Raw genomic sequence first — 10899 nt, 5'->3', positions numbered from 1 at the left:
CCCGCCCCTTTTTTCCCGGTGGGGGATGGGCCCGGGGACAAAAGCCCCTTAGGTTTGGGGTGCCATTAGGAACGGGGATAAACGGGGCGGGGGGGGGGGGGGCATTAAAAGGCACTGTAGCCCATTCTACCCCCACGCCAGTTACACTTAGCAAAATTTTCGCCAAGTCCCGCGCGCGCTCTGCTCCATCGCCGCCCGTCCGCCTCCCTCGCCGGCCGCCGCCATCGTCGTCCCCTATTGCCCCGGCTGTTGTCGTCCCGCCGCCGACCGCGCCCAGACATCCTCCTCCTCCATCGCCCCGGCCGGCCCACCTCGATCCTCCTCCATCGCGCCCGGCCCCTACCTCATCGCCGTCGGCCACCAGCTCCATCGCGGGCCTCGTCGCCGCCTCCATCCTCGTCTCCGCCTCATCGCCCCTCGTCGCCACCTCGTCGCCGTCCCGCCTCCGCCGTCCCACCATCCCGCGCGCCTTTGCTCCATCGTCGCCTTGGCCGCCGTCCTCGCCGTCCCGGCCGCTGCCGTCCCATTGCCCCGGCCACCTCGTCGCCCCGGCCACCGTCGACCGCGCGCGAGAGGTCCGTCGTGCCGGCCGGCACTAGCGCCGGGAGTACCGCTTTGCTGATGCAAGCCCACCGGCTTGCGTCAGCAAGGGCCTTTTTTTAAGTTAGAAAATAAATAGGTAGTAATTAGGTAGAAATTCAATAGATTTTTGTATATGTGTTAGAAAATCAAATTAGTGTAAATTAGTAGTAATTAGTAGTAATTAGGTTCGTCGCTCCGCCTAGGTTAGAAATGAATTGTGTTTCGTCGTGGTTCCATCCCCGCCTCCGCCGTCCCGCCGCCCTGACCGCCGCCGTCACAACCTAGGCACCGTCCGTGGTTCCGTCCCCGCCTCCGCCCGCCGCCCCGACCTCCGCAAATTCATGTTATTGCTAGAAAATCGTAAAAATTCATGTTATTGCTAGAAAATCGTAAAAATTCATGTTATTGCTAGAAATTCGTACAAATTCATGTTATTGCTAGAAATTCGTAAAAATTCATGTTATTGCTAGAAACTTGTACAAAATTCATGTTATTGCTAGAAATTCGTAAAAATTCATGTTATTGCTAGAAATTCGTAAAAATTCATGTTATTGCTAGAAATTCGTAAAAATTCATATTATTGCTAGAAATTCGTACAAATTCATGTTATTGCTAGAAATTCATACAAATTTATGTTATTGCTAGAAATTCATCACAAAGTACTACTAATTTGTAGAAATTTGTATAAATATTCCAGACTTTGTAGGATTCATGTTATTTTATGATTTCATTATATACCCTTATGTACATATAAGTAAGGCAATTTCTATGACTGTCATGTATGATTCCATGTATGTTTCAATCAATAGTTGAAATGGTAGACGATGAGACCGCAAGGTATATCATGGAGCAGATAATCGCTGGTGATGATAGTGGCGACAACCTTCCACTATCGTACATGGATGAAGAGGGCACCTAGGCGGACATGTTCCTCAACATGTCCGCCGATGGGAATGAAAAGCAACAGCCCCAGCAACAGCTTGCCGTGGCAGAAGGTTCCGGCGAGGTATATATAACGATTCTTGTATTGTTTCACGCCACCGTTACTACTACGTACTAATTAACGAATCTTGAACTGTTAGCCCTCCGGATCGACGCAAGGGCAGAAGACCCGAGGTCGTACAAAGGTGATGGAAGGGAGGCTTGCCATCACGGAAGTGACAGAAGAGGGCAGGCCGGTTGCTCCCGAGAAAGTAGCAAAGAAGTACGTGAGTCAGATCGGGGCAATCGTCCGGGACAACGTGCCTATCAGCATCAGAGAATGGAAGGGCAGAAGCACTAATCCGTACGCCCTCCTGGAGATATAAAAGAATATGCTGTGGGAAGACGTCAAGAGACATTTTACATTTCCCGAAGGATATATTGTGAAGGATGTGAAAGCGTGGACGCTTAAGAAGATGGCTACACAATTTCAGACATTCAAGAAGATGCTGGATACCCACTACATTAAGAAGGGCCGAACTCCAGACTTCAACGCGTGGCCAAAGTTGAGGGACCACTGGGATGCATTTGTTGAATATAAGAGGAGTGAAGACGGTGTGAAAAAGATCATGACCAACACAAAAAATGCTAGTCAGAAGGGCTACCATCATCATCTGGGGCGAGGTGGGTATGGCTCAGCAATTCCCAAGTGGAGGAAGATGGAACAAGATCTGATCGAACGGGGAATCGTACCTGCAACTATTGAATGGCCCGAACGATCAAAAAATTGGTACTACGCTCATGGAGGCTCCCTGAGCCAAGAGGATGGGACGTTGATTTTCAATGACACAATACGTGAGAAGGCCGAACATCTTGTGAAGAACATTGAAGATTCTAAGGCTGGGAGGTTGAAGGTGGACCGAGAAAATGATGAGCTCACATTGGCCCTCGGTAATCCGGAGCACCCAGGACGTTGCCGAGGGTTCGGGGTCGTTCCATGGAAGTTTGCTTTCCGAGGCGACAACACCTTGTACAGAAGCTGGAAGCGAAGAAAGGAACATATCGAGGAGAGCTGGCGGCAGATGCTAGAATCTAAAGTGCAGGCACAAGAACAAAGAATGATGGAGGAAATCAATCGTCGAGTGGCCCACGCAGTTGCGGAGTTGGCCCAATCTGGAGCATTGCCGAATCCTAACACCGCCAGCCCTTCTCAACGCCTCTTGAGCAGTTGTGCTTCTACAAGGATCCCCGATGCGTAGACGCCCATGTTACCCATGGAGGAGCAACGGTTCCCCGTGGATGCCATCACACAACGGACCTCATGTGAGCTGCATGCACCGGTCGGCAACCTCACTATTAAGGTATACTTATACATAATATTTATGCAATCTTGTCAATTGATCCACGCCTAGAGATCGAAGTTCAACTTGTTTACTTCTGCTATATGTACAGGTAGCGTATGGGAGTGCGTTAGCAACCCTGGCGGGGCAGAGCAGTCATGGCATGGAGATTCCACCTGGCTACGCCAGCGTCCGCGTAGAGCAAATAGTTGATAGCCAATATGAAGGTCTAGAGCTCGACCTCCCAAGAGGCGACGGGGAAAAGACATTGGCAGATGTGCTTCATGGGATCATTCTATGGCGAAAATGCTACATCATTATTCCCGGCACGGAGCCATCTCCTCAGAGCTCAAGACCGCTCCCCGTAGATCCCCAGCATCGACCTTCTCCTCATACCTCGAGACCGTCATCTCCTGCTCCAGGACCGTCCCTTCCATCTATATCAAGGTCTCCATCTCCACCACATCCTGGTGGTGGGAGCGACGACGACAATAACAACACCCCTCCCCGATCACCGTCGCCGGCACCAAAAGCGGCCCCCCATGAAGGAACCTGCACCACCACTAAAGAAGTCACGAGCACCGCCTCCCAAGCAAAGACAGAGAAAGAAGAAAACAAAGGAGCCTAAAGTGACTCGTAAGGAACGCTGGGAGGCAATGTCTCATGCGGAACAGTGGGCAAAAATCCAATGAGAGGCCAGTGAGTGGTTCAAGAAACAAGCCGAAGAAAAAAAAAGCAAGGGAGATGGAGCCACCACCAGTAAATCGAAGAGATTTAAACTTTTTTATCAGGATGGAAGAAGGAGCCAAGAAAAGGATACCACTCTTATCAAACTATGAATGGGCTGTAGTAAAGGCTGATGAAAAGGATAAAAGGAAAGGAAATTCATCTTCCAGCGATGCTGTCCCCGACCTCAGCCATTTATCAAAAAAAGATGCTCAACGGGTAAAAGCAATGCCCTTGGATCAACAAGCAGATGTATTGAAGTTCATGAAAGAAACAGGTCTGGGACTTGATGAATGCCTAGGGCAAGTTGAGACGCCAACTGCACCGCCCCCTAAGCCGAGATGGCCTTATGAGCTAGGCAAACCTCTAGTAAAGCCTTCATTGGTACGGAATCTATCAACAAAGATGTACGCATTCCATCAATGGTACATGATGGCATCCGCCGACTCGAGGGAGATGCTCGGCCTGAAGGTAAAACTGATAGATTTTCACGGCGAAGGTGAGAAAGTGCTGTGGCTAGACTTCAAGGATATATACGAAGTGTACCATCATGATGCCCTAGACGTCTCTCTGATCAGCGCTTGGGTTCTGTAAGTGTCCGTTTATCTCTACATGTAAATTTTGGCGTGCGTCACCGTACTAACTTCGTCTTCCATTTCATGTAGGATGCTAATTCAGACATGCCGCTGAGAGGCGTACCTACATATAGGCTTCATGGATCCATCTGTAGTTAACCAACAATAGATACAATTAGCGCCGGAAAAAACCTTGGTGGAAGTATACAATTTCCTAGACAAACAAACATTGAAGGATTTCATACTACTTCCATACAACTTCAAGTAAGTGTGTGTATACCGTCTACTTTTGATGTCTTTTTCCTTATCTCTACATGTTAGTTAGCTCTAATATGCATGAACATTTTACGCACGCAGCTTCCACTAGATCCTTATTATAATTGAGCCTGAAAGAAGCCACGTCACTGTCTTCGATTCGTTGAGGAAAGATCCAGTGGAGTACCAAGAAGTGCAAGACATGCTAGGCTTGTAATAATTCTGGACCTTCATCTCTATGCAAAAGTTTGTTTCCTAAATATCCCTGTTACACTATATCATTCATTATTCTAATCCGCAGCGCATGGAAACAATTCATAAGGACACACAAAAGTCCATTTAAAGAAAACTTACATGGAACACAGACTTCCCGGTACGTATGAAGTCTGCACATTTATGACATTGTATAACAAGAATATTTCATAACTTATTTTTTTCCGCACTGAAGTGCTTAAGACAGGAACCCGGGAATAATCTATGTGGCTACTACATCTGTGAGCACATGCATAGTTTTATGGGACCCAAGGGACTGAAGATGACGCCGCACAACTTTAAAGTACGTAATATAAAACTATTACTAGTTAATTATTTTCTAGCTCCTTATATGTATTTGTTCGTGTAACATTCACAAATTTCCAAATTATAGATGTTAAATATTCAACAAGGACTCTTGAAGGAAGAAAGAATAGCGGCAATATGTGAAGGTCTCATTGGATTCCTAATGGACGAGGTGGTAGATCCAAAAGGAGAATTTTATTACGATGGACAACAATTAGACACTCCGATCAGCAACACCTCGACCGGAAGATTGTAGATAGATACTTTGATTTATTTGTATATATAATACGCGCTAATTATGATCGATTTGTACTAGTTGAATTGTGTATATGAATTGTGTATAAGAATTGTGTATATATATAGTAATTGTATAATTACAAATCCCATTCGTTTAAATACTAGTTGATTTCGTTCTAAAAAAATCTCAACTACTAAAGGTTAACAAAAGGGCCGTGGTACTACGTACGTGATGCATGCATGAAAAATTCAGGCGCCAGGCAGTGCCATGCAGGGCGCCATTTAGTCTCGGTTGGAATCCAGGAGTAAAGGGTTACCCTTTAGTCCCGGTTGCTTTTACCAACCGGGACTAAAGGGCCTGTCCCGCGCCTGGCGTGGCAGGCCCTTTAGTCCCGGTTGGTGACACCAACCGGGACTAAAGGGGGACCTTTACTCCCGGTTAAAAGACCCGGGACTAAAGACCCCCCCCTTTGTCCCGTTGGTTTATCCCGGATGAATTTTCGGGAGATATGCACCCTACCAACCGGGACTAAAGGCCAATTCTCTACTAGTGTTAGAAATCTAGGCAATTTTTGGTACACTTTAATTCCAAAATTAAGCATGTAAAATATTATCATGAACATTTTGAGTGATTTAGTGATATCAAGATATATGCAAGTGCTCATGTTAAACATCATTTTAAGCATGAGCAATATAGAACCTAGTAAGATCAGGATATACCCGGGGGAGGGGTTGTTGCCGGAGGCATTGGCTGCTCGTTATCAACTGGAATAGTCATGCTAGTCGGTTGACCTCAGTCAATATAGCCAAATAGAGTTGAAGCAGTGTTGAGTCGATGCAGTAAAGAATTCCTTGAACTTCAGCACACACGAACGGCCTTTTGGACGTAGAGGGAAGTAGTCATATTGGAAGCGAGCAGTCTCGTCAAACACTCCCCAAAAATCTAATCACCTGGCTATCCGGAGCAGGATCTTCAGCGGCAATCGTGGTTCCGGAGTAGTGACGAAAACATACGAAAACGGGGAAAACCCCTCTCCTGTTTCCGCTCCTGCACTTCATCGTCGAGAGCGGGACAGCCGGGAGCGGGTTATACGGGTGTACGGAAACGAACCAATACAGTCAGAAATTCGACGGAAACGGACGGGAACCGGGAACTTTAGTTGGGACACACAGACTGTTGTTGCCATGCTGCACGTGTGCTAGCGTGCCGCTGTGCCTATGCAGACTGCATAGCCACATGCCACAACAACAGTGCAACAGATTCATAACAACAGTACAACCCACATACCAATTATCTCCAAAGATGTCCTGTGCTGACTCCCAACAATCCAAAACTTCCTTCATCGAATTCGAATCAGTACCATCCCATCTACCGCTGCAGCCGGTTCGCAACGCAACAAACAATCCGCGACCATTCTTCAAAACATAATCTACCACGGCGGGACATTCCAACAAACACTAAGTGTGCACCAGCAGGGCTGCCCAAAATCCATCCGAAAAACACGCAAACACAAAACCAGACAGCACAACGCGAGCAGGGAAAACAAACACCGATGCCCGACGGCTGCGGCTCACTTGCCTGGCCCTTGTGCCGGCGCGGTCGAGCGGCGGCATGATCCGGCAGACGACGACCTCTGCATCCGCCTCGTACACCATCACTGTGCATGCCGCCGCCATCGCACGGCTTATCCTGAGGGAGCTGGAGCTGCTCGAGGTGGAGGATGATGGGGCGAAGCAGCCTGCGGTGACGGAGGAGGTGGAGGAGGCGGGGGGAGGAGGGTGCGGAGCAGGACGAGCTGCCTACGGAAGGCCGAGGAGGCAGCCCACATCACCGGGCGGTGAGGGTCAGGAGCGGCGCGGGGGGCGCCTTGGGTGGGGCGGCGGCAGAGGAGAAGGAGCAGGACTTCGGGGCCTGAGGGCAGCACGGGTGGGGTGGTGACTCTGAAGGATAAGGTTAGGGTTAGCTGTTGGGCTGTAGTTAGCTCATGGGTCGAATATCCAGGTTAAATCCAGGTTAAGTCCAGGTCCATCCCGATCAAATACGAGACCTCGGGAATCCGACTGGGATGGAGCCTCACCCGTTTCCATCCCGCTCCCGCAGCCCATCAACTCGTGACCTGTAACGAACCCGGATTTTTCCGGGAAAACAAAAACAAGCGGGTTAAATGTGGAAAACGGGGTGGGTCGGAGTGAGATTTTACACATCTGTTTTCAACCTTATTCTGGAGACTCGGCTCTTGCTAGCTCAAGGCGCAGGAGCTAGCAATGGAGATGAGGAATGCAGCAAGCAGCAGAAAGATGGAGGAGAATGGAGAGATCTCCTAAGTAGGAGAAGGGAGAGATCAGTATGTGAAGGTTGTCTAGTGCGCCTTGAGAACAAGAGGAGGCACATAGGGAGAGGAGGTTCATTCAACCAGGACGCTATTGATGCACGTCATTAATAACTTGTAATGGATGGAAAGTAAATCCATCAATTACAAGTAACTGTCAAGACTTAATTCATTGTTTAATTGAGTTATCAATCCTCATGAACAGCTCTAAATAAGTCACCAATCTTCACAATTATGTCATCAATCCTCGTTAACAACTCTAATTGATTCATCAACCCTCATTAACAACCTCCTCAATTCCCATGCGGTATTGACCACTTTCGTAACTCCCTAGCATTAATCGTGGCCTTATAATATTATATATTTAATTGAATATAAATTGGCCAAGCCCAATTAAATCCAACATGTGTGTGTGTGAGAGAGAGAATAAAGGATAAAAATGCATTTCAGTCATGGGTAAAACAGGGCATTGGGACAACATATTTAGTATTAAGAGCATATAGACTATAAAAGTCCTTGAGATTAAGCCTCAAGCCATATTGTCAACATTATTTTCTCTTTATATTTCCAATTAATTTTTAAAATGAACAAACCGGCACAAAACCTCACAAATTAAAGGAAAAAATTTAATGATATAATGTCATGAATAAACTGAAGACCCTAATCTATTGATTTAGAGAATTCATTGTGGATGACACATTCACCACATATTTTCATTATCAAACAGTTCTAAAGAGAACCGCATTTTCACCGCATCTCCTTTTGTAAAAGATTAAACTAAAGGGTGCACATTCCTTGAAAGCAAGGAAACTCATTTTGTGACCAGATAAATTATAAAAAAAACTATTCTCTATTTGTCAGGTAACTTACATTAGGGGAGCTTAAAGGAAATACCAATGTTCGTACGTACTGTAATTGCCATTGTAGAAAGAGGTATTATATATTATTGAAGACTCCGTCCAGGACACTGAGTACGATATATGATATGATGTTTGTTTCACAAGGTCTAATGTTTCAAAAACAAATCTAGACGTCCGAGTGCTGTTGTCTGCCCATGAAAAAAAAATCATCTTTGTGTTGTGATTCTTGTACCTCAACTTGTTGATGTTCTGATTGTTGCTCCTGTATTTGTAACAGCTGTAGTTGAACCATTTGTGGGCTTGTGTGTTGCTCTACATCAGTTTTCATGTGTTCGGCACTCCCATTGGTTATTTGGGTGATGGTTTAATTTGTTCATTTGTTGATGCCAATAATTAGCACCCAGACACTATTTCCACCAATCATCATTTCAGGGTTCATTTGCAGTGCATTGCTGATCAAGATAAGGTTCAGGGTCTCGATCTCGGCATGCAGTGTTTCATGCACAGCTCCATAAAAAAATAGTTAGACTCAAGTAGTCATGGATAATCCAATAAAGGATAAAAAATGCACTTCAATCATGGATGAAACAGGTTTATGGGAATAATGTCAAGAATAAGCTGAAGACCCTTATCTATTGACTTGCATTGGGAAATTCAATGTGGATGACACATTCACCACATTTCTTGAAAGCAAGGAAACTCATTTTGTTATCGAATAAATAATGAAAATAAATTGATCCCTATTTTTTGAGTAACTTTTTATAGATTCTCTTTAAATAGAAGCTGCATGGAAAAAATTAATATGTGTTGAGAAACTAATTATAACATTTAGTCATCACACTATAATTAACGGAAATGCATGCGTTAATATCAATTCGTGTTCAATTCAAAGCCTAACCGCATAAAATTTTCTACTTGAATGATGCATAAATTACATATCTCCTAATTAATAGCTCAAGGAAATCTCACTTTCAACATAGATTTGAGATAGAAGTTTTTGTTCACAACTAATTTATAGAAGGTCAACATGATTTTCAATGCAAATGGAATCAAAATATTAAACAGTTCCTATAAGATAATTGATAAAAAATTCTGGCTCCAGAAAATGAAACACTAGGGATTGAAGATGATGGGTTTGGAGACTTTCACAAAAATTAGAACCAACAGGGTTTCCGGATAAAGAGACCGAAGCAAGAGAATCAAATCAAGAGAAATAAACTAATGCTCATCTAGAACATGGAGATGAGCATATTCTGACGTAATGCTCTTGATTAGATTCTCTTGCTTCGCACTACCGGAAACAGTAAATTCGCCGAGTGTAAAAATTTTGCCGAGTGCATTTTCTCGGGCACTCGGCAAACAACCTTTTTGCCGAGTGTACACAATGGGACACTCGGCGAACATAAAACACTCGGCAAAAAGGAGGTTTGCCGAGTGCCAAAAATCAGGCACTCGGCAAACAACTCCACGACACTCGGCAAAGAAGACACACTCGGCAAATCGGTATCGCGTGCGGCGCACGTGCGTCGTGCGCTAACAGCGTGGGACGGCCGTTACACCTTTGCCGAGTGTTAGACGTGTGACACTCGGCAAAGTCCGCTTCGCCGAGTGCCAGACGCATACACTCGGCACACGCAAACGTTCGCCGAGTGTCTCAGCAGGACACTCGGCAAACGAAACACTTTGCCGAGTGCCATCCTTGAGGCACTCGGCAAACAAAAAAAAAATTCCTTCCAACACCTTCCACACTTTTTCTACTCCCCACGTAGGACATTTGGTTATACATATTAAAATTTGGTATATTTTCGGGTCTGTTTGGGATTTTTAATGCTTTGTTTGCATTAATAGGAATTTTTTGATTGAAGTCAAATTTTAACTACACGTACTTGAAATAATGGATTGAAATCAGTGAAAAAATCATATTCATATTATGGAGACCAAATTGAGGTCTCAACCAGAAAATGAAAAGAAATTTTGAACATTGTTTTTAAAAAACACGACCACGAACCTTTGGTTCAATGGTTGTTAAATTGTAAAAAAACCAAACGAAATCTGAAAATCACAAGATTTGTCAAGATGTCATTATATTATGTGTGTAGGCTGTGGTAAAAAATTGAGAACGTTTCGCCCAATTTCTGACCTATCATGCTTAGAAACCGACTAATCTCCTGGAGGGATTCATAGAAGTTAGAAAGGAGCCAATAAGATTTGGTGTTCAAGTGACACATGAATTAAGGAGTGCCTTCAAATCTTTTTGTACAGGCAACATACAACACATGTTGGTTCATGTCAAATTTTGGAAATTTTTCGGATGCATTTGATATTTTTTATTGATTAAATGCAATTATAGATTTTTATTAGATATAAATGGAATTTGAGCTATAACTGCATGAAATAATGGAATATTTTCGGTAGAAAACTAATTTAACAATTTTTTAGTGATTTTGACACGATTTTGAACAAGTATATTTGAAAAAGGCCACTAAAATACGTTATTTCATGTAACGTTGCCGAG

Source organism: Setaria italica, chromosome VIII, assembly GCF_000263155.2.
Source record: "Setaria italica strain Yugu1 chromosome VIII, Setaria_italica_v2.0, whole genome shotgun sequence".
Classification (NCBI taxonomy): Eukaryota; Viridiplantae; Streptophyta; class Magnoliopsida; order Poales; family Poaceae; genus Setaria; species Setaria italica.
Note: the sequence above shows the minus strand (reverse complement) of the source record.